The sequence below is a fragment of the Herpailurus yagouaroundi genome, unplaced genomic scaffold (genome assembly GCF_014898765.1).
Source record: "Herpailurus yagouaroundi ecotype Mexico unplaced genomic scaffold, PumYag 218, whole genome shotgun sequence".
NCBI classification, from domain to species: Eukaryota; Metazoa; Chordata; class Mammalia; order Carnivora; family Felidae; genus Herpailurus; species Herpailurus yagouaroundi.
In genome coordinates this window covers 3,222,267-3,245,311 of record NW_024412449.1, presented here as the reverse complement: position 1 = coordinate 3,245,311, position 23,045 = coordinate 3,222,267, and the positions used below count along the sequence as shown (strand labels likewise).

The 23,045-nt window shown below is 43.6% G+C and overlaps 1 protein-coding gene and 1 long non-coding RNA gene across 5 annotated transcripts in view; both read right to left on the bottom strand.

Moving 5' to 3' along the window:
* GALNT18 (polypeptide N-acetylgalactosaminyltransferase 18) overlaps window positions 1-23,045 on the bottom strand; it is a 355,336-nt gene that overhangs the window by 219,466 nt on the left and 112,825 nt on the right. The gene's annotated exons all lie outside the window — the stretch shown is intronic.
* LOC121018213 (uncharacterized) lies at window positions 564-15,131 on the bottom strand. Of its 2 annotated transcripts, none has more exons than XR_005785088.1 (3): window positions 11,270-15,131; window positions 9,446-9,586; window positions 564-757 (listed from the first exon to the last, which is right to left on the bottom strand). It is a non-coding gene; the product is annotated as an uncharacterized LOC121018213 (long non-coding RNA). The 2 variants fall into 2 exon arrangements; XR_005785087.1 differs by having other exon boundaries at window positions 11,350-15,131.

The following is a 23,045-nucleotide window of genomic DNA, read 5'->3' as shown; positions in this document are numbered from 1 at the left end:
TGAGCCCCCACATAGTGTTACATCAGTGGCTAAGCTTGAAGGTGTCCACACACTGATTGCTAACAAGGGCAGAGCAAACCCAGATCCTTGTCCAGAAACCCTATCACACAAATACAAGAGGTGCAGCCAGGACTGGAGCGGGCCAGGCCATCCAGCACCTCTGCAAGCCAGGCCTCCATCCTCCTTTCTACTGTACATAAAGCTCATGTTTCCAAAGCAAAGAGATAGAGAAGCAGCCAAGAGTTGAATCCCAATTTCCATGGCCACCCTCTGCCCCCAGTGCAAATTCCTGAAAGAAAAGTGCACAAAGATGATAAAAATGATCATGCTCTATATGATATCTGGGGTCAGGCAGCAGGATAATATGGTGGTGATAAGCCCAGGCTCTGAAATCAAATATCTGGCCATAGGTCCTAGCCCTAAGCCTTACTATCTGTGACAATGCACAAGTTTACCCTTTCTAAACTTCAGGACCCTCATCTATAAAAGAGAGATAATAATTATACCATTATATAGGGTACATTAGTTTCTTATTGCTGCTGGAACAAATTACCACAAATTTAGTGATGTCAAATGACACTAATTTATTGTCTTACTATACTGGAGGTCAAAAATCTGAAATGGGTCTCACTGGACTAAACAGGTGTCAGCAGAGCCATGATCCTCCTGGAGGCTCTAGAGATAATCCATTTTCTTGCTTTTTTCCAACTTCTATAAGCTGTGCCCATTCCTTGACTCATGGTTCTCTTCCTCCATCCTTAGAGTCAGAAAGGGTGAGTTGAGTACTTCTTACATTGAAAAACTCTATTGTGCCTCTCCCTTTCACTTATAAAGACCTGTGTTTACATTGAGCCCACCCAGGTAATCCAGGACAGTCTCCCCATCTCAAGGTGAATTGATTAGCAAAATGAACTCCCTCATGCTATGTAATAGACCATATTTACAGATTCTGAGGATTAGGATGTGAATATCTCTGGGCACCATCATTCTTCCTCCCACAAAGGATTATGTGGAAGATCCAGGAAGCAATACCTGGCATATCATAAATCCTCAATAAATCTTGGAAATTTTTGTATTTGGTCCCAAATCCTATGTGAACTCCTGGCCCTGGGCTGCACAGTAGAGCTAGTCTGGTCCATTTAGTCCAGGCATCCCTTCTCTTGGACCCAACTGGCATCCTTCTTAGGGTGAGAGGGTCACTTCCAAGTGGGAGACAACTCTGGGTCCAGACCATCAGTGGATTCCTAAAAAGCCATGCTCCCCAGAAAGAAGCTGCAGAGTAAAAACCAAAGACAGCCCACCCTAAGAGGTAAGAGCTTTAACTTCTTTGCTCTTCACAAAGGATGCTCCATTGCAGGCCCCAAAGCCCAAACATGCCCTCACCCTTGACCCACATTGGTGCTTCTCCTTGGGGATATAAAGAAGGGAAAGAAGAGAGGATCGGTTAGCCCTAGAAGTGGGGAAAAATAAGAACCCACTGCTATGTTATGTAGGCAAAGTGAAATATGCCCCAAACTTGGAAAGAAGAAGACTTGGCAATAATAACAATAGTAGCAGTAGCTAACATTTAGTGAGCGCTCACTACATGCCGTGCCCTGAGTTTTATGGTATTTATCTTATTTGATCCCCCAGCCAAATAAATGTGGGAGCATTGTTAATGAAAATGAAATGAGCAGGTATTTGCACATGGGTGGAAAGAGGCCACTGTTAGCAAATAGGTGAGCAAGAGATGTAGGACCCCTGAAGTTCCATCCTTTGACTTGGGGTGGGGGCATGTCTCAAGGATATGGTGCTAGAAGGAGATTCAAATGCAGAAAGTTGAAACCTATTCATCTCAGCTGAACCTCACTTAGATAAACAGCGTGGGCAAGAGATGTAGACAAGAGTATTTCATGAGGAGACAAATGTCCACTTGTCTCCCCCACTGTCCACAGAACCCACATGAATATGGAATCCCCGTGGCAGGTCTCTCCCTAGAGAGAAGATGCAACCAATTCCATCCAGGGCTGGTTTTAATGCTGGAACTTCCATGTAAACACTGGTGACTTAAGGAATGTTCTTAATTTCTCTGTACTTCAGACTTTTCATTTGTAAGATGATGATAACAATAATAATAGCGAACACTCGTATAGGAATTAACTAAGTGCCAGGCCCTGTTCAACAAGCATTATATGTGTTAACACTTATTCTTTATAACAACTCTATGAAATAGGTATTATCCTATTATATAGATAGGAAACTGAGGCATAGAAAGGTTATATTAAGCAACATGCCCAAGGTCACAGAGCTGATGGTGAGAACTGGGATTTGAATACACATGGTCTGGTTCTAGCCCCAGGGGTCCCAGCCACTACTCAATATTGCCTCACAATGTGGCTCACCTCATAGGGATGCTAGTAATTAAATATCTGCGTAATATGTATTTTAATGCTCATATGTAACATATACCTGCTATAATAAATATTAAACATCTGAACAAGTTAACCAATGGATGGGGGCTCAGTGATGGAGCATTTCAGCACAGTCCAGGGACCTGCATGCATAGGTACTGCTGTTTCCAGAATGGTTGATCATGTGGCCAGAGTTATGAGGGAATGCAAGCCCTCTGTAGGATCATCTCTGACTTGTGTGTCAGGGGCAGTCCTGCCCTGAAGGTCCTTCGCAGCAGACACACCAAGAAATTTTATAAGGCCTTTGACTTATTGTCTTTCCAAATCATGCTGTATTGTACTAGTTCTCAAGGAAACTGAGACAGCTCAACATGGGCTGCCGGAGGGTCTATCTGGTGTATCCAAAATTGGATAAGGCATCCAAATAGCATTATCATTCTGGCAGAGCCATGTTCACTGGACCTCAATACCCAACCCCTAAAGGTGGGCTCTGGCAGATACTGGGGACATGGGTAACAAGGGGGCATAGGTAGAGTTTCCACTGAGTCAGGGAGGAGCACCCACAGAGGCCAGATGTGGGAGCCTAGCAAATGTCCAGAGAGAGGTTGTCCAACTTGCTTATTTCTTTGGTTCTCATAGGGCCATTATCACCAGGCAGGTCAGAAGGCAGGCCTGTGATGCCAGGTGGCTCTCCATCAGATGTTCTGGCCATACAAGGGCACCTCAGCTCTTTGTCATCCCAGGAGCTCTGTGGCAGCTGTTCAGATATAAGATATATCCTAGAAATCATTTGCAAGAGTCAGATGGCAGAAAAGACTCACTATCATCAAACAGCCATGAGCAATGACATTTATAGGCACGAACACCTTCCAGGCCTCCTTCCCAGGCTCAGGGCACCGATCTATTCACTGAACGCAAAGAACAATTAGTCCTGCCAGATGGGGGATGTATCGAAAACCCTCTCCCTGGGCATAACCAATTAAAGCCTGGGTTTTAAAAAGCCGATTGATTCACTCAAAGGAGCAAACAGCAGGCTGCAGGAGCCCTTCCTGCTGAGCCATTTCTCTGCGTTTCCCAAAGCAGATCTAAAACCTCCCGATGGATTTGGTTTTCATATGGCTATGTGCAGTGTCCGCTGATAATCTCTATGATTCAAAGCACTTGCTGGGTATCTTCTGATGCATATTCATTTAATCATTCAACACAATTTCACTTCCCCCTCTCACCCCGGAATCTGTGCCCTGGGAAGGCTGACAGCAGAGTGCCGGGGCAGCAGAGTGGATGGCCCCAGCATGTCAGCTGGAGCCTCTACACTACAGCCACACAAGCAAATGAAGAAGGGACCTTCCGAGGCCCCCCCTCCCCTCCACAAGCAAGACAGACTCTCTGGGCATCCACAGCCACGCTGAGTCCAAGGAACAAATCCCGCCCGTTACAGGCAATTCAAATAGATGGAATCGGTAATGAAACGCTCATTTCTCACAGAAGGAAAGAATACCTATGATCCATTTAGCATTGACTCAAAATTTGATTTTTAAAATCTAAAATGAATATTGTATGATGAGTTTTATTGGCTCAACCAGAATTAATGAGTTAATGGAGGGGGGCGGAATAGTCCTTCATAGCAAGAGACAATCACTCCAAATTGTATCCCGGTGCTCTAGTAACGCCAGGCATCATCTGGGTGTCAGGACCAAGCATTTAATCCAACGTATCTGCACGGATGTCCTGCCAGCTTAGTGTCTGGCTGTAGGGCACACAGAAAGGAGTGGACACCGGATGCCACCTTCTGGGTCACTTGTTGATTCACCTCACAGTCTCACAGGCGTAGTTGCCCCTTTAGAACCAACAACTGCACCACAAAAGCCAAGAGACCTGAGAACAGAGGGAAGAACTGCCTCAAGCCAGCAACAGACAAAAGCACACAGCAGTAACGAATCTGCTTTCTAAATCTCCCGAGGTGACGAGGTGATACCTCGTTCCCCTGACTTTCAAGCCTCTTGGGCCTCAACAGGGTGGCTTTTCCTCATCTGGATGGATCTTTTATTTGGTTTCTCTTCACAGCCTAAGTCCAGAAACCACTCAAGAAACAGTAACTCCTCATTCATTAAAAACTCATGGATGGGGCGCCTGGGTGGCGCAGTCGGTTAAGCGGCCGACTTCAGCCAGGTCACGATCTCGCGGTCCGTGAGTTCGAGCCCCGCATCAGGCTCTGGGCTGATGGCTCAGAGCCTGGAGCCTGTTTCCGATTCTGTGTCTTCCTCTCTCTCTGCCCCTCCCCCGTTCATGCTCTGTCTCTCTCTGTCCCAAAAATAAATAAACGTTGAAAAAAAAAAATAAAAAAAAAAATAAAAACTCATGGTTGTGTACATAGCTCAACACTACTGCATATACTCGGCAAAAAGCTTAATCTCTGGAAGCCTCAAGTCTCTCATCTGTAAAAGCAGATAATATTAGCCCTCTTGAAAAATTGTTAGAAGAATCAGGGATAATGTTGAAGGTTTCTAGGTCAGTTTCTAGCACACAGTGGTGTTCAGTAAATGGCTGTTGTTTACAAAATGGAAATGATGACGTCTATACCTCAAGGTTTATTTCAAAGACAGCACATGAGGAACACCCACCCCTGGGTCTCCCAGTTGTAACCGAAAGGTAAGTAGGAATTTCTTGCTTTCCTTCTCCAACCTGCTCCCATCCAGCATGTGGCAGCAGACCAGAAGCCATATCCTAAGGGTTCAGAGCCCAGCTCTAGTAGAAGACTGCCTAGGTTCAGATCGCAGGTGTCAAGTCACTTACCCTCCCTGTGCCTCTATTTTCTCATCAATAAAATGGGGTTAATATAAATATCTTCAAGGGCTGCTGTGAGAACCTGGCAGAGTACCTGGCATACAGGAAATGCTTGACAAATGTTTACAATGAATGTGTTTTTTTCCACACTACCAACCAATTCTCTGATACCAGCTGGGTGTCCTACAACTCAACAGAATTCTGACACTACCTACTTGGAGATAGCATCAGATCATGTAAGTTAAGGGCTCCATCCTACATGACTGCCCCCAACTTCAGACACCAACCATAAGTCCATGTCGTCACCTGTGCTTCTAATGGACCAGCTATAAATAGATTAGAGGTTCCAACAAACTCCTCCCTGTGTTCAATTAATTTGCTAGAGCAGGTCACAGAACTCAGAGACACATTTCCTTACTAGATTACCAATCTATTATAAACGCAGGAACAGCTAAGAACAGATGCTTAGGGGGAGGCATGGGGAGGGGGCTCAGAGGATCCATGCTCTCTGAGAATGTCACTCTCCCCAAACCTTCACATGTTACCCAACCCAGAAGCTCTCTGGACCTTATCCTATTGGGTTATTTTGGAAGCTTCATTACATAGGCATTATGGATTAAATCATTGGCAACTGGTGACTGAACTCAATCTCCAGGCCGTCTCTCCTCCATGGAGGTCTGGGGTGGGTGGGGCTGAAAGTTCCAACTCTGTTATCACTTGGTTGGCTTCTCTGATGACAACTCCCTATCCCTAGTTGACCTAGGGGCTTTCCAAAAGTCATTTTATTAACATAATAAAAGACCTTTATATTTCACATCACTTAGGAAACTCCAAGAGTTTTAGGAGCTCTGTACCACGAGGGTGGGGGACTGTTAAAACCAAATATGTATTTCTTATTGTAAATCACAGTATCATAATACTACTATCAAATACCACCATTATCATCTCCATCATCATCACCATCATCAGGAATAAGAGGAAACAAAAGAATAAAGTACCAGGAGTAGAATCTAAATGCAGGAAGATGAAAGTCAAGTTCCCAGTAGAACTTACCATATTAAGAGGAAGCATAAGCCAGACGCTTGAGCCTAGGAACTCAGTCCCTTCTTAAGCACCTCCAGTGTAGGATCCCATGTGGCCTTAACAATCTGTTTCCCGCAGTCTGTATTTGTCACTAGCTACCTTGTCTGAGAAGGATGACTGACTCCAAGGGACCATGCATGCCCAGGGTCACCACATCCAAGATAACTGGAATCATCTTTGTTCCCTACAAAGTTCAGCTAAAACTCACCATCTTCCCGACAGCACCAACCACCAACCAGACCCAACTCGGCCACATGAGACGAGGCACCTTTAGGCTGAGACAGATGCAGAGTCATGCCTCATACAATTTGCCAGTTTCCTTTCTTCCCTCTGGCATCTACCACACACACATTCCCAGTTTCTATATAGCTTCAGTCTTTCTTGTTTTTAACTCTGTAGGGGATCAGGGTAAAATTTAACAGCAGTTCTTCTTCCGTTCTGTCAGTATCCACACTCCGTATCTTGGGGCATTTCCACTGTGGCCAAGTCAGAGAGATGAATCCAGTCTATGGTGCCACTATTCAAAGCTGATGTGAGACTAATGTGCTCAGGGGAGGGAAAGTATTTTAATTTTACAACCCTAACCCTGATCATCTGGGAATGTCACAAATCAGATGCCTAATTCCACCAAAGGAAAATGCAGTAATGTGGAGTTATAAGCCAATCTTACACTCTGTGGTTTGAGTATATGAACAGAGAAGTCCAACATGAATCTTCCAGAGCCCCTTGGTTTTGCCAAGGGAAGGAGGATGAGGAGTGTGTCAATAAACCCTGAAATTACATCTTAAATAAAAAATCTGATCCAGCCCAAGAGACATGAATAGAAAGGTATAAGAAATCAGGTCAGCAATTTTGTTAGCAACTTGAAGTTCTGAGCTGAGCACTTGGAGTTGGGATTTGGAAGCTTAGATTTCCAACTTTGATTCCTAAGGTCACCCAACAAAATAAAATGAAGAGCAGTGTTTTCCAAAGTGTGAATAGGAATGGAGGGTTAAGTAAAATTAAATATGTTTCCTTACTGATGTACTTCTCGGAGACTGGACTATGCTACTGATGAATGTGAATCTCCAACAGGGGATTTGCTATACAAACTTCCCTCAAATGAATTTAACCTTTGGAGAGGGTATGTCTCGTGGGACTGGCCACACATCAAGAGTCATCAACTCAAGGAATGAAGGAACCTGCAAAAACAGGGCTCTAGGCCTTCCAGAGGAAACCATATGAGCTCTAGTCCTAAGCAGCCATATTCATTTACTCATTACGAGCAAAGGCACATAAGCAGAAGCTGAGAATGAAGTGTAGTCATGATAGGCGAATGGATAAAGAAGATGTGGTTAATATATACAATGGAATACTACTTGGCAATGAGAAAGAATGAAATCTGGCCATTTGCAGCAATGTGGATGGAACTGGAGGGTATTATGCTAAGTGAAATAAGTCAGTCAGAGAAAGACAGATACCGTATGTTTTCTTTCACTCATAGGTAGATATTGAGAAACTTAACAGAAGACCATGGGGGAGGGGAAGGGGGAAAAAAAGTTACCAAGAGGGAGAAAGGCAAACCATAAGAGACTCTTAGGGACTGAGAACAAACTGAGGTTTGATGGGGGGTAGGGGAGAGGGGAAAGTGAGTGATGGGCATGGAGGAGGGCACCTGTTGGGATGAGCACTGGGTGTTATATGGAAACCAACTTGACAATAATTTATATTTAAAAAAAAGAAAGAAAGAAATTCAGGCACAACAGCTTCCCTCAAAGTGGAAAACCTCAGAGACCAAGCTAGGTACAAAGGTACTAGGTACAAAAGACTAGTGTTCCAAAGGTGTAAAACAAAGGATAAGTAGAAAAATGTGAAGACATACCAGGAAGGGGCCTTAAAGTCCTTGTGAATCCCTGAGTTAGGGCAATCATGGTTATATAAGATGTAGTAGAGGCTCCTAGAGGTCCCTTAATACTGGAAACTTCTGATACAAATATTCCAGGACAGAAAGAGTGTCATCAGTAAAGGCTTTAACCAAGAAACGGGCATGTGCTTCTCCCAAGCCAGCCCTCCTTCACCTTCTCTAAGATCCCCAACTTGAATATGTGCCAGACACTTTGCAAAGTGCATCACATCCATTCTTCCATTACATTTTCATAATCTTAAGAGGTATGTGTTATCAGCATCCTTGTTTCACAGCTGAGGCTCAGGAAAGTCAAGTCTAAGGACAAAACTTATCTAAGGACACAAAGCAAGGAATTAGAGCTGTGAGCTCATTATAAGTTTGCTGAATGAATGAATGAATGAATGAATGAATAGGGAGAAAGGGTCTTTGCAAACATTTTCCACCTATTTAAAAGAGTTGGTAGAAAACAGAAATAGAATTGTGATTACCTACTGACATTGTCTTATTACTAGAAAGTCATCTTTCACTTGGAAAATGGGAGGCCCCTCCCCTGTGATTCATCCATCACTAAGAAGTCTGGGATCTCCCCATCCATCAGCAACACTCCAGATGGCACAATACTGCAAACTGGATCCAATTACAGGAAGAGTCAACTCTTGCCTGATTCACAGGAGCCCAATCAGCAGTTCCTGGGTTTAGCCACCAGCCCAAATTTACCCAGCAGTACATTATCAACTTCAATAATGGGCCTGCCAGGAAAACAAAATAGGAGACCGTTCTTACGTAGGAAGAGCTTTCCTCTTTATCAATTACACTTTTCTAAAGAACAGGCAGCCTACTATCTCTTTGTGGGTTCTGATAGACACTGCAGAGGAGTAGATGAAAGGTTATTGTAACGAGGGTGGGAAGAAGGAAAGACTGTACCTGGGGGGAGGGAGGGCCCTGTGGAGTGGCCTGGAGAAGACACTGAGCTTTCTTGTGCAGATCCCATATTATCCTGACTCTGTCTACCTCTCTGACTCTGTTGTTCTCACTGTGATGGTCTACACTCTATTTCTGTCCTGGATCTCTGTAATGGCCTCCTAGCTAGTTTAACCAGTCCCATACCAGTCCCCTTGCACCCAGCAATCCATCAGCCACAGTAGCCACAGTGAACTTTTAAAAACATAAATCAGATCACATCACTCCCACACTTAAAACCCAACAATAGTTTCCCTTATCACTTGGTATAATATTCAAATTATTCACTCTGGTCTGTAGGGACTTCACTGCTACTGTTCATCCCACCCTTCCTCTCACTCACCATGTTCCAGAAGCACTGGGCTTCCTTCTTGAGGGCTCATTCTCACCTCAGGGTCTTTGCACTTCCTGCTTCCTCAGTCAAGAATGCTGAGACCCCAGGACCACACTCTTCATGTCATTCAAGTCCCAGCTTATTTGTTGCCTGCCACAGAGAGGTCCTCCTTGATCACCCCTAACTGTTCCCTCGCCAGCCACTCTTATCATAACTTTGTGTTTTGTTTCCTTTATAGTACTTATTACTTAAAATTATCTTGTTTATTATTCATGTTCTGCGTCTCCTTCTCCAACACATACACACAAGCTCCATGAGAGCAGACACCTGGCCTTTCTGCACCTATACCTCCAGCACCTGGGACAGTGTTCAGCACAAAACAGCAGCTTAATAAATTTTTGCTGGATTAAAGAATACCCCCTAAGGGTTCTTGTATGAATTAAATGAGACAGTTATATATTTAGAGTTTTTCAGAAGGTTTGGCACATCAAAACACAATATTTCAAGTTATGACTCTCTTATCTGGTATTATCAGGATGAGCCAATCTGTTAATCCAAAAAATCTGAATGAAATAGGGATCACTAATATTGTACATATATACTATACAAACTTGAGACACTATTTCAACTTGAAACATTTCTGGCTAGTCTATTGATGTAGAGCTAAGGCCTCTACTTGAGACAGGTCTCCAGGTTGGAGTTCGAAATCTATGTGTTCCTTTTTTTGAGAGCTCATACCTTTTATATATCATCTGTGGTTCCCAGATTTGGCTTTAGAATGGAGAAGGAACTTAACCTCACATACAAAACAATCTGAGTGCAAAATTCTTATAGAATTATGTACAAATTTTTTCTAACTTTTATCAGTTGCCCTGCCCACAACTAAGCTAACAGCCTACATCGACTGACTCTTATCAAACCATTCAATGCTTGCAGCTTGGTTTCCTTAACAAATGACTCTCTTTTCACCCATATTTCACTGGTTCACTTAATCTCTAATTGAATTATGTTCTTATAATAACACATTCAGCCAGCATAAGAAGGACTGGGTGAAAATGGAGCTCTTTGACCCTTAGTAAGCATTTACCAAAATGGTGGGGGCAATGTTCATAGGAATAGTATGGGTCCCTGTGTGCTGTGAATGTCCAGCAGGTCGTGGCCCTCAGTCAGTGAGTATTACAGAAGGAAGACAATGGAGGACATTGGTGAATTTTTGAGTTGGTTAAGTAGAGATGGGTTAAAAGAGATTGCATTATAGTATAAGAACTTGTCAATAGCAATGATTATAGTTGTCGTCAAGGAAGATTAAATGGAAATATGCCAAAATGTTTTCTCTGGTAGGCTGTTAATATTCCTCTTAACAATTTCCCATATCTTTCAAGTTTTGACACCATCATAAATAATACTTCACAGAAGCAGAGAGTAAATTGTGATCCTGGCGGAGTCAAAGGATAGTGCTGACAGTTACCGTTTCTAGTGCTCCTGTTCTATGCCAGCAACTTACATGGTACCTCTTGCCCTCATGTTCGCTCTGCAAGGCAGGTGCGAAGGTGCCCACCTTTATGACTGTGTGATCGTGTTCCCCTAAGTTTAGCCCCAGGTCCCTGTCCCAATACTACATTCCTTCCTCTGGCCCACAAAGTCACCCAATGCAGTCAGCATCTCCATGAGCTGGCAGGGTGTCAAGTCCATGAGCTTTCAACAGGACCAAATCTTCATTTATGTCACTGTCCGGCTTTGCAAGTTAATTAGAAATAAAGCCTTTCCTCATCAGTCTGGCCTCCCCCACTGCTCTCTCGCTCCTGGCTGCAGGCTGTATCCTATCTCCTTCACCTCTGGGCTCAGGACCCCATCCTGGAACAGATGCAGCCTCATCAGCATATCTCTTCTGTGGTGATGGCTACATCACTCACCTCCCTCCTGGAGGCTGTCTTCCCTGGATTGTGGTCTTCTTACTCTGCCCTCTGCTGCCTATGTTCCCTCTGCCAGCCCTTATCCACCTGGGTTTCTGCACCATTCCAGCCCTGACCTCCAAGAAGCACAGCCCAACACATGGCCTATCCTGTGTCCATCCTTGTTCTGCATGGTTCCCACAGCCACGCCTTATAGCCTTGTGACCCAATGTCTGATCTGACCCAGAGTCCCCATTGTGATACCCAGAGAGACACAGACCTCTACTGCCCCAATTTAGTACTCACACAGCACATGAAATTGTTGGGAGGGAGGGTTTACAGGGAGTGGGGAATGTATATGGGAAGAGGGTACTCCAACACCAGGTACTGGTAAAGTCCTGGTGGCAGCTTCAGACAGATGGAACCCTTCCAGTGATGGCAGCAGTTAGCTCTCAACAGCCCCCAAACCGAAAGGACTCCACCACTCCAAGTTATCAGAGAGATTAAGACTCTGACCTAGAGAGACAGAGACAGAAAAGGGATCAGGAGAAAGGACACAAAAGCCAAAAGAAAGGCTGAGCATTGTCAAAACTTGACATATTCACCACATTTGTTCTCGTCTTATTCTCTTCTACAAAAAGACTTAATTGGCAACTGCAAGTAGGATCTCAAAGCCAGGATGAGGATGCCGCGGGTCTACAGGAAGAAAAGTCACAGTTCAGGGTCCTAGAAAAGTAGAAATCTGGACAGAGGTACCCACTACAAAGAACTTGCAAGAGGCTGGCCTCCCAGGATCTCTGACACTGGTGGGCAGACGTGGGTTTCAAATCCCCTTTGTATGGCTTTAGGTACGTGTCTTAACCTCTCCAAGGCTTCATTTCCTCACGTATAGAATGATGCTAGTAACACCTGCCTTGTGGACTGTTGAGGCTTATATGAGCTAATACAGGCCTGGTACCTAAACCAGTGGCAATGTCTGGACACAACTTTGGTTGTCACATGTGGTGGGGACGGAGGGAGGCATACTACCAGCACCAGTGGGTAAAAGCCAGAAGCCAGGGATGCTAGTAAAACTAGTAATCATCCAACAACGATCAGAGCAGCCCCCATGACAAAGAATGATTCAGCCCAAATGCCAGCATCAAGAAACTTTTCCAAAGCCCAGTACAGAGCGGGGATCAGCAAACATTCATTCCCCACCTCTTCCTCTCTCCACTCCTCTTTCTGGACAGTGCATAGCATCAGGGAAGGGCCAGGATCTCCTTCCCTTGCATCTCCCATAGAGATGGAGAAGGAAAAGTGCCAAACAAAGTGCCTGGCACCTCCTATCTCTCTGCTCTTCCCGCAGAGCTGTGTCTAACTGGAAGCCAGGCACACAGCAGGGATGTACAAAGGACAGATTTGTTAGCTGACTGGAGCAGAGGCCTCTGTGCAACACCGACCTCAGCTTGGAAACTGGACAGAAAAGCAGCTCTAAGGAAGCTGAGCTCAGACAGGAAGGCTGGGCATGGGTAATGCCATGAGAGGGACCTATAAGCAGGGACCAAAAAAAAAAAATGACCATCCAATTGGGCCCAGGGTGCACCGTTTCTCCAAGACTTGACAGCAATCTCATATGCAGAAGGTAAAAGTCAGAATTCATTCCTTCAGTCAATTATTCAGCACGTACTGGGCTAGGACTCTGGTGTGCGCGGCACTCTAATGGTCTACATTAAAAAAAAAATTCAATGTTATTATTTTTCCGGCCCTGTAACTATTCAACCAAGACATCGATGAGAATGAAAAAGTAAGCAAGAGAAACAGATGTTTAAATCTCATAGAATCTTGAATCTGACCAGCCTCATTTTAAATGGTGAAAATACCCACTTGATAAAGTGGGAAAAGCTAATATTATTCTATTATTCACTCTCTCTTTATTAAGGCTTCAGAGATGATTCATTGAGTTTCCGAAGCACGGTACTTTTTTTGTATGTTACTCTTTCATGAACAAACTATTCCAAGACACAATCTGCCTATATTATATAATGCATCTTCCACAGAGACAGCCCAAAGTGAAGCTACTTATTTCTTATTCCTGTATTTGGTAAGGCCTGTTTATACCTTGCCTGAGTGTGTGAGAGAACACAGGGGAAAATGCTTTGAGAGCTGGAAGCCCTGGGACAAACCTTGGCCCCTATTGTCAGTATTAGCCATCATAATTTCCAAATTCCACAGGGCAGAACAGATGAGGTTTTGCTTTGTGTTTCTGGATCCCGGACTCCCGAGTTGCTAAGATGCCTGTCCTTTTCTCAACTTACAGACTCTCTAGTCCGGGGAAGGTAGGAGCAAATGCACACCAAGAAGGCCCCAGATCTCGCTCCCAAGATCTTGCTCCCTTGCCCGCTGCCTCACTTTCCCCCATATGCTGCAGATCCTTGCCAGATCCTCTGTGGGAGCCGCAAACCAGGAGGCTCTCAGCTGCAAAGAGCCAAGAGGAGTCTTTCCAAATGCCTTTTGAGCCCAAAGCAGGAAGTTCTGCAAAAACACACCCACTGTTCTGAGTGGAGAGCCTGTCTGAGGATAAAGTACCCTCCCCTGAGCTCAGCTTAGCACCTTATAAAGCCAGACTCAGACCGTATAAATAAGATGTCTCTCTAAGGCAAGGTGAGGCTTACATGATTTATGTGCTCCTGGGGTCCCTTGCAAACAAGCTTAAACCAACAGTACCTGACTCTCCTTTCTTCTGTGGACTGACTTGGCTCCACAAGGTGGGGTAAAAGGCCCCTGTGTCTGCCTGGAGTGTTCCCGGGCCATCCCACTGGCTGAATGGGCAGGTGGGAGCATGTGTGGCCTTTGAGAAGCCTTGGTCCCTGAGCCCCTCCGGAAAAGGACTGCTTGGGAGCACAGACGGGGAGGCCTGTGACATGCTCTGCTGGCTTCTGTGTAAAGGAAAACAGGTAGAGGGAGCCAGGAAGGGAGCAAAGAAAGGAAAGTCATTTATAGGAACAGCCTGAGCAGAGAAACCAGATGTGAGCTGGTGTCAGCAGCAGGGACAGCCTGCTGCATAATTCATCCATTGTGGTTCTGTTTATGTGTCTGTTTTTAAGGTTAATCATTTGTTTGTTTGATCGAGGCTTACTCTTCTGAACGCTTCTGTTAGCACATGAACAGGATGCTTGGTATGAAACGCAAACATCCTTATTTGGCAGACACAGAGCTTGCTAAATTATCCTTCCAGCTGCAAATAAGTTGTGACATTTGTAATAAGTTGCCAGTCATAAGGGGCGCAGCATAGTCTCAGAGAAATTCACAAGCTGAATTTCTCCCCAGCTTCAGTCCCTCTCTCTGAAGGAAGCAGATATTTCAGCCCAAGAGGCACATTTAAGACAGAAGCAGAGTCACTCAGTCTTGGGTGTCGGGTCTAACCCACGAGCACCCTGTTGGTCTAGACTCCAGTCCCCATCAAAACGTTTGCAATGCATGGGCCAGGAAAACACCTCATGAAAAGGAGGTCCTGGCCCCCACCCACTGACAGCCTCACTTCCACCTTTGTGCAGAAGAAATCAGGTTTCTCTTCTCAACACCACCTCTAAGGAAGCAGGCAGACTCTAGAACTGTAGAAGGCCAGGATTGGGACTAGACTTTGAAGGTATCAGATGTAATGTGCTATATGAGAAAGCAGGAGACTCTGGAGCTGCGTGGCTTTGGATAAATCATTTCTCCTTCAAGCCTCTGTTTCCTCCAGGTTAAGGGGGACTGGTAGGAAGCCTGGGGAGGACACACGTAAATGACCTGACACACTGTAGTTTCTTAAGAAGAGCTGCTGCTCTGGGGCGCCTGGGTGGCGCAGTCGGTTAAGCATCCGACTTCAACCAGGTCACAATCTCGCGGTCCGTGAGTTCGAGCCCCGCGTCAGGCTCTGGGCTGATGGCTCAGAGCCTGGAGCCTGTTTCCGTTTCTGTGCCTCCCTCTCTCTCTTCCCCTCCCCCGTTCATGCTCTGTCTCTCTCTGTCCCAAAAATTAAAAAAAAAAAAAAAACCGTTGAAAAAGAAAAAAAAGAAGAGCTGCTGCTCTCATCATCCTGAAGCAAATCCATCAGGGTGCCCATCTCACTGCAATTTCCAGTCAGACTTCTTGAAGCCTTGCAGAGAAGCTAGCAGCTGCAGGCATTCACCCATCCCATCATTTCACAAAGACACAGTTTTGGCCTACTCAGCCCAGGCCCTGTGCAGGGCACCATGGGTACAGCAGCCAATAAACCCCAATCTCCAGTCCCCTGAAAAGCTGAGTTCATCTGTGAGTGATTTCGGTAGAAAGGATTTCCTGATTTTGAGTCGAAACTATTTTGAGAAAACCTCACTACTTTCTGCAACACTTCCAACTTAATTTCCAGGCATCATCTTTTGCCCTCTTTTGGTTGATGTCTGATGCCCATACAGAAGTGCACCTCACAGAGGAGTGCCTCCTGATGAATTGTCACAAGCTGAGCACCTCCAGATAACCATCGCCCAGAGCAAGATCATCACCAGCGCTCCAGATATCCTGCTCCCCCTTCCCACCGCTACAGCCCAGGGTAGCTGGGTTGCTGAATTTTAGCAGCATACATTCATTTTGCTTGTTTTACTACTTTGGCATTATCTTTAAAGAAAATTATTTGTACTGGGTTCTTCACTCTCCTGTCCTGCTTTCACATAGGTCAAGCATAGGAAAGGCAAACAATGAAAAGGTTTCCTTTTCTGTCATGAAGCCTTGCCTCGACATAGTTTTATTTTTCCAATGAGCCCCTGAGGGTCAGGGCATGTGCCTCTAGGGCTTGTGCACAGTAGGTACTCAGTAAGTATGTGTTGAGTCAATGAATGATGACATCAGATCCATCAATAATCAACACATCTCAGCAAATGGAGAGCCATATTCAACAGGGTCAGGGCAGGGAGAATGGTGATGTGGTTTTAGAAGGAAGGTTAGAGCAGATGCCTCTTTCCTGGGTCATTCTGTTCATCTGGATGGGACAGCCTTGGGCCCAATCCTGATTCACTGAAGTTCTGTCAAGTACCAGGCATTCTTGTTCTGCCTTCAAACATATTCACATTTTCCTTATTAAAAAGAAAATGAAAACCAACCACAAATAAATGACGTCATCAAACATTTAATGAAAGCCTACACTCTAATTCTAGGCAAGGGAGTGATTTACTGAGTGCCAATTATGTACTGGGCACTCTGCTTGCCTTTGATGACTCAGAATTTAATCAGGTACCACTTCTGCCCACAAGTAGCTTCTAGGCTGAAGGAAGATATAGGCACATAAACAACTGAAATACTAAAGTGTTGTAAGTGCTATAATTCAGATATATAACAAGTACCTTGGGAACATAGAAAAAGGATCAAAGTTTATTGGAAATACTACATGGAGGAGATGACATTTGAAGAGGGCTTGAAGAATGAGTGGGGTTCATGAGATCAACACAAGGAAAGCATTCTGCAGGTTGAGTAAACAACACGAATAACAACAGAGCTGATACTTGGTGGTATGCATGAGTATGGGCAACTGGTCGTTTCCAGCCAGTGTCTGCTAGGATTAGTCATGGGCTTGTTGTGAGAGATCATGAACATCCACCCTGAATAAAAGCAGGAAGACAAAAGAAGGGCAGGCCATGTTCAGGGAATAGTGGTGAGATACAACTCCTACAACATCTAACCTCTGCTAAGGATGGTACCTATGTGTCATGCAGGCCAACACTGACCGCTCCTATGCCCACAACAGATATTAGAAATCAATCATAGCACTCCTCCTAGATTCACCCAGAAACAACCTCACGATCCTGCTCCACAAAGAACTCGAGGCAATCACTACTAGCAATAGGATTTGGCATCATCCTGGGTTGCACACGACAGCTTCCACTGCCTCACAAATGCCATACAGTCTGGCTTCAGACATTCCACTGAAACTGTTCTCTCTAAGCTTTCCATTACCTTCCTCCTCACCAGATTCCACAGTCCTCATTCTGATTAAATACCACACTCCCTCCCTCCTGGAAACTCTTGCCTCCTCCTTCACGAATCTAGAGTATCATCTCTCTTTCCTTCTTCTAATGTCTTTAAGTTCTATCTACATTTCCTTCCCACTGTGTCAGATCTGGCTCTTGTCCATGGCAGACACTCTAGGCCAGGCCTTACTGATGTAACTCAGAGTTAGAGAAGTCAGCCATCCAACCTCACATACCCCAAAAGGGAGTCATCCCACTGCAGCCTTCCTTATCAGTGCAAGTTGGCAGCGTTTAAAGCTGGCTCAGCTTTTGGGGACAAAATTATGGATTATTGAAGCCTCCTCCACTCATCCTGCAGCAACTTGTAATGCCCAGAACCATCTGGCTGATTTAGTCCTTGGAAGCTTCAGTGATGGAAGACTCAGCTGAGTGAGAAGATAGAAGCTACCAGCTGAAATAAAGTTTAGGGTTTATCTATTGATTTCAAATGATCTGTGTCCCAGAGCTCCAGCACGCAGCAGTTCTAGCAAGTGAATATAAAAAATGTACAAGCAACACACACACACACACACCCTATAAAACCCCACATGGATTTGCTATTGACCCCTGGTCTATATCATTCATGCATTTTGTGAAAGAAAAGCTGCCACAACAAAATATCTAATGTGGGTTCAGTACATATGTGGGATATTTTTCCTACAGTGAGATGACTTTAGACTCAGGATGATCAGGCATGGATGCTGAACCCTCTGTCTAAACCTTGTCCGGATGACTATTTCCCCAAATAGCTCCAAGGAGACACCAAGAAAGCAATGACGATCATTGGCCAATTAGTGGTTCAGGCATTTGGAGTAGGATGTGACTCCCAGAAAGCTTACAGGAAGAGAATGGCTGTCTCAGGCTCAGGCTTCCTGGAGCAGGGCTGACCATGCATCAGCCAGCACTATTGATTCCTGTCATTGCTATTTTCTGGTAGAAAGAGGGACATTTGTCTTAGATTAATTAAAAATGAACTAGGAGAAAGAACTGTGTTATAAAAATGAAGATATATGAAGAAACTCTCAAGACCGTGCTGTTTCCAGATACCAAGTGGATGAAGCATCCGGTCAGTGGGCAAGAAAATGCTCAGAAGACCCAAGGCAGACCAGGCTAGAATGCTGGCAGGTATACCCTGGTGTCTTTGGAGGTTTCTGGCTGCAGAGGAAGATGGAGAGCCGGTCATATCAAATGGCCTGCTGGTCCTCATTCAGACAGTCAGACTACCCTGCGTGGTCCCTTCCTAGACCATGCTTTTGCTTCTACATCTTCCATACTAGGTGTCTCGGGCAAGGAGACATATGGGACACAACCTGTCAGGGATGCTTCCAAAGGAAAGCGCACCTTTGAGAAAGCCTCTCCTTCTCAGAGGCTGTTCCCCATACACTGGGGAACTGAAAATGTAAACAAACAGGAGTAAAAATGGCCTGTGGTCCAAGGCTGGCTGCCTTGGCATTGTTATTCAGGACCATATGGACACTCGTATTTGATGGACAATGATGTGTAGATGGATGAATTTTTCCATCACTCAGAATTTCTACATTTTTAAGTCTCTCATATATTCAAAACAATAGAAGTCATTGAAATAAACATGTATTAAAGACTTACTTTATACCAGAATATTTAATTCTCACAAAAGCCCACCAACGAAGATATAGTTCTCCCACCTTATCAGTCAGGAAGCTGAGTTTCAAAAAAAAGCCTGAACTGAGTCCGTCTTCCAACCACTAGCCTCAATGTTCTTTCCTTTTTTTTTCTTCTTCTTTTTCTTCTTCCTCATGCTTCTCTTCCTCTTATTCCTCTTCTGCTTCAACTGCTCCCCCCAAAACATTCAGTTTCTCCTATTCATGCACAAAGATTGAAGGGTGAACTGCTTCTACAAACCTCATAGGAAGTCGCCTTCCTGGGGGGAGTATCCTTGTTCCACACCCAGCTCCCAACATCTCCTACTCCCCTAAGTTGAACTGTGTTCAACTCCCCCAGCCTTCTCTCCAAGCATGTACTGCCTGTCTCTCTATAACATGCTTATGTTACTTCTTCCTTTTTTTTCTTCAGTTTGAAGCATGGTCTATTGACTTTCCCTAATAGAAGATAAAGGTATAACTCTCACAAACATACTCAACCTCCTCTCCCGCCCATCTTCAGATGCACATTTATGCAAATAACTTTATTCCACAGCCAGACTTAATAGTTTAGGTGGGTATAGAGTTCCAAGTTGGAAAAGCATTTTCCCTCAAAATGTTAAAGGTATTGCTCTATTTTCTTCTAGTTTCCAACACTGCTTTTGAGGAATCTTAGGCCACTGAGATTCTTACTCTTTTTTTCTGTATGATAGCTTACAAGAGCCTCACTTTGTCCACAGTGTTCTGAAAATTCACTTTCATATGCCTTGATGTGGGTTTATTTTCATTCATGATGAGAAGCACTCAGTGGGCCCTTTCTGTCCTGATAAGTACTTCAGGAAAATTACAGAAAATTGTCTTGAGTTATTTCTTTGATGATTTTCTCCCTTACTGTCTGTCTCTGCTTTCTATCTGGAACACCTATTATTTGGATATTGGGCCTCTAGAACTGATGCTCTAATAGACTTGCATTTTCTCTTACTTTCCATATCTTTTTTATTTTCTCTCTACTTTCTAAAAGACAACCTCAATTTTACCTGCCAACAAATGCACCAAGTGTTTCATTTTTGCTAACACCTTGTTAATTCCTAAGGGCTCTGATTGTGACCTTTCTTTCTTAGAAAGGATCTTCTTCCTGAATGCAATTTCTACTCTTATCTCTCTGAGGATATCTAACAATTTTTAAAACTTCTTTTCCCTGGATTTTCTGTTTCCATGAGATTGGTTTTTTTCTCATTTGTTTTATGTCTCTGTCTTCCATATTGTTTCTCTGCCAATCATCTTGGATGTCTGGTGATCTTTGACCATCTCTTATATTAGGGGGTGGCAATAAAAGGTTCACTGGAGACTCTGTGTAGGGGGTTTTGTGACTATGGCCTCACAGTAATTTGGCTGGGCCATTTTTAGTAAAAACACCAATTACTGATCTTTAGAATTTTTCAAAGACTGATCAGGTTCCCCAAAGAAGAATCTTATCACCTCACTAGAGTATAAAAATATGGCTGTCACTGTTCTAGGAACCAAGAGGAAGACAATGGCTGGAGAAGTCTCCACATTTAGTGTGACACAGGCTTTCAATTAACCCTGTTGTTTTTAGTACGGTAGCTCACTCTGTGTCAGATGTCCATCAGCACACAACATCTGTTTTACTCTGCTAAAAGAATAAATTTCCAGTCTCCTGTCAAAAAATTTTTTTTGGGGGGGGGTGCAGCATTGATTTACCTGAACCCATAGAGTAAAAGAGGAGACTGGAGAGCCTAACTATTTCTTAAATTAACTTTCAACCAATCCTCCTGCTTCCAGCTCTGATCATATCCACACTTTTAGCAGTAGCTACTAGTAATGCAGAGATGAAGGAAGTAGAGATTACAGAGATATTTCTAGAGTAGTGTCAGTTGGGAAGGGGGTAGAAACGAGATCATAATGGAACTGATGGGTGAGAGGAGAACAAAGGTGTGTTTGGGGACCTTATGTTCCAAGGAAAAGTTCAGTGTTTATTGCCTACTGAGAGACTTGGATAACAAGAACATTGTAATCCAGGAGAGCAGATTTGGGAGTTTAAATATTGTACATGGATTAGGACCAAATGACGAGGAGTTTCCAATAAGAGGTGACAGAGAGGAATCTCTTCATGTACGACTACCCCCTGACCTTCTCCTCTCCTTTGTTCTCAGGTCACATATGGACAGAACCCCCTGAGGATAATTAATAATGGCCAAAATGGTTAAAAAGCAAAAATGCAGAATTCACAAAGTGCAAACTCAGCTGTTGTGCAGGGCAGAATTCTGATCTTTCCCCCAGCAGACTCTAAGCCGATTCCCATTCCTTAACACTTCCAGATTGTACACCCGGACCCCCATCCCTGTTTATGACCTGTAAGTATCAAGTAGATAACCACTTGTAGGACTGTCCCCAAATGTGTCCTCTATCTTCTATAACTGCCTAAACATCCTTTAATGAAAGCCCTTCCTGTCTTATTTAGCGATCAACAGTACAAATGCCAAGTTTCCCTGCAAGGGTGAACATATTGGGATCACCAAAACTTGAAAACAGCACAGGCTTTACAGTCAGACTGGTAAGGTTTAAAACCTGGTTCCGCATTTGCCTCCAGCTATGTGTTTGTGGCAAATTACTTACCTTCTTTGAGCCTCAGTCTCTATACTTATAAAACATAAATGAACACCATTCACTTCATAGGATTTTTCTGAGAATTACATACATAATTGTAAAGTACCTAATACAGTATCTGGCATGTAACGGATAGTCAGTAGTAGTAAAAGTAGAAATAACCAACAGTAGTAGTAATAGTAAGTAATAATGCTGTTGCGTGCATGCACACTATGTGGGCAAAAGAACACTGTGTCCTACACAGAAGCTACACTTATCCCCTGGTGTTAACTATGGATGTGACATATATTAATTGCAATTTCTCTAAAAATATTCTTTGGTTTTAAATAAGTGTATTAATTGAATTTTAGCACAGAATTAATTAAGGTAAATTACTGATATATTGTCTAGATCCTGAAGCATCAGAGAATTTTTAAGTTGATACTAGTGACACCTACTGGTAAAAGTATGACATGGCAGCCTAGCTCTCTTAGACACTGTGAGAGGGGACAACTTCCAGGAACAATGTACCAAAACTGTAAGTCAATGGGAGTGGTAGTTTACAGACCTTCAACATGTCAGAATATATTATCAGCAAGAGTAAAGTAAAGAAAACACTAAGGGAAGCAAGGCAGGTAATCAAGAAAATATCTACAGGGTCCAGAAAACCCTCCACAAATGCTTTGGAATGCCATACAGTAGCAACACATGTGAAAGATTTCCCTTAAAAAACATTTTTACCTCAACATATTGGAGATGATTCTCAATTTTTTCAATGGAAATCAATAAAAAAATAGGATCAACTACCAAGATTCACTTTGCAGTCATCTTATAGCACACATCTTATTCCGCAAGGGATATGTACATTTGGTCAAGGGTAGCTTTGCTACATGTAAAGTTAACTTCATACCAATTTGAGATCACAGTCCTGAGAGCATACATTGTCCTATATTGCTACATGAGGAGTTGCTGTTGCTTTGTTTTAAGGTTTTCATTTGAAAAATTTATAACCTTAGAAAACTTGAAAGAGTGGAAAAATGAACATTTATAAAGTCTCCTCCTAGATTCATCAATTGTTAATATCTTACCACATTTTGGCTTGCTCTCTCTCTCTTTCTCTCTCTTTTTCTAGCTCTCATTCTCATCACTCCACCTCTAAATGCATCATCAGTTATCACTTAAGTATCAGGCATTCTTATATATTAATATTATAGTAATACACCATTATCATACCCAAGAAATTTAACATTGATAGAACAAACCATTATCTAATATGCATTCTATATTCAAATTTTCCCAATTATCCCAATAATGTCCTCTATAGCTCTTTTTTCATTTTCCCAATTCATGATCCAATCAGAGATCTAGCATTTCCTTTCATTGTCCTATCTTTTTGGTCTCCTTTAGTCTAGAACAGTCCTTCTGTACATACACACCCTTTTTTTCTTTCAAAACGTTGATAGTCTTAGAGTCTATGCAATTTTATTTG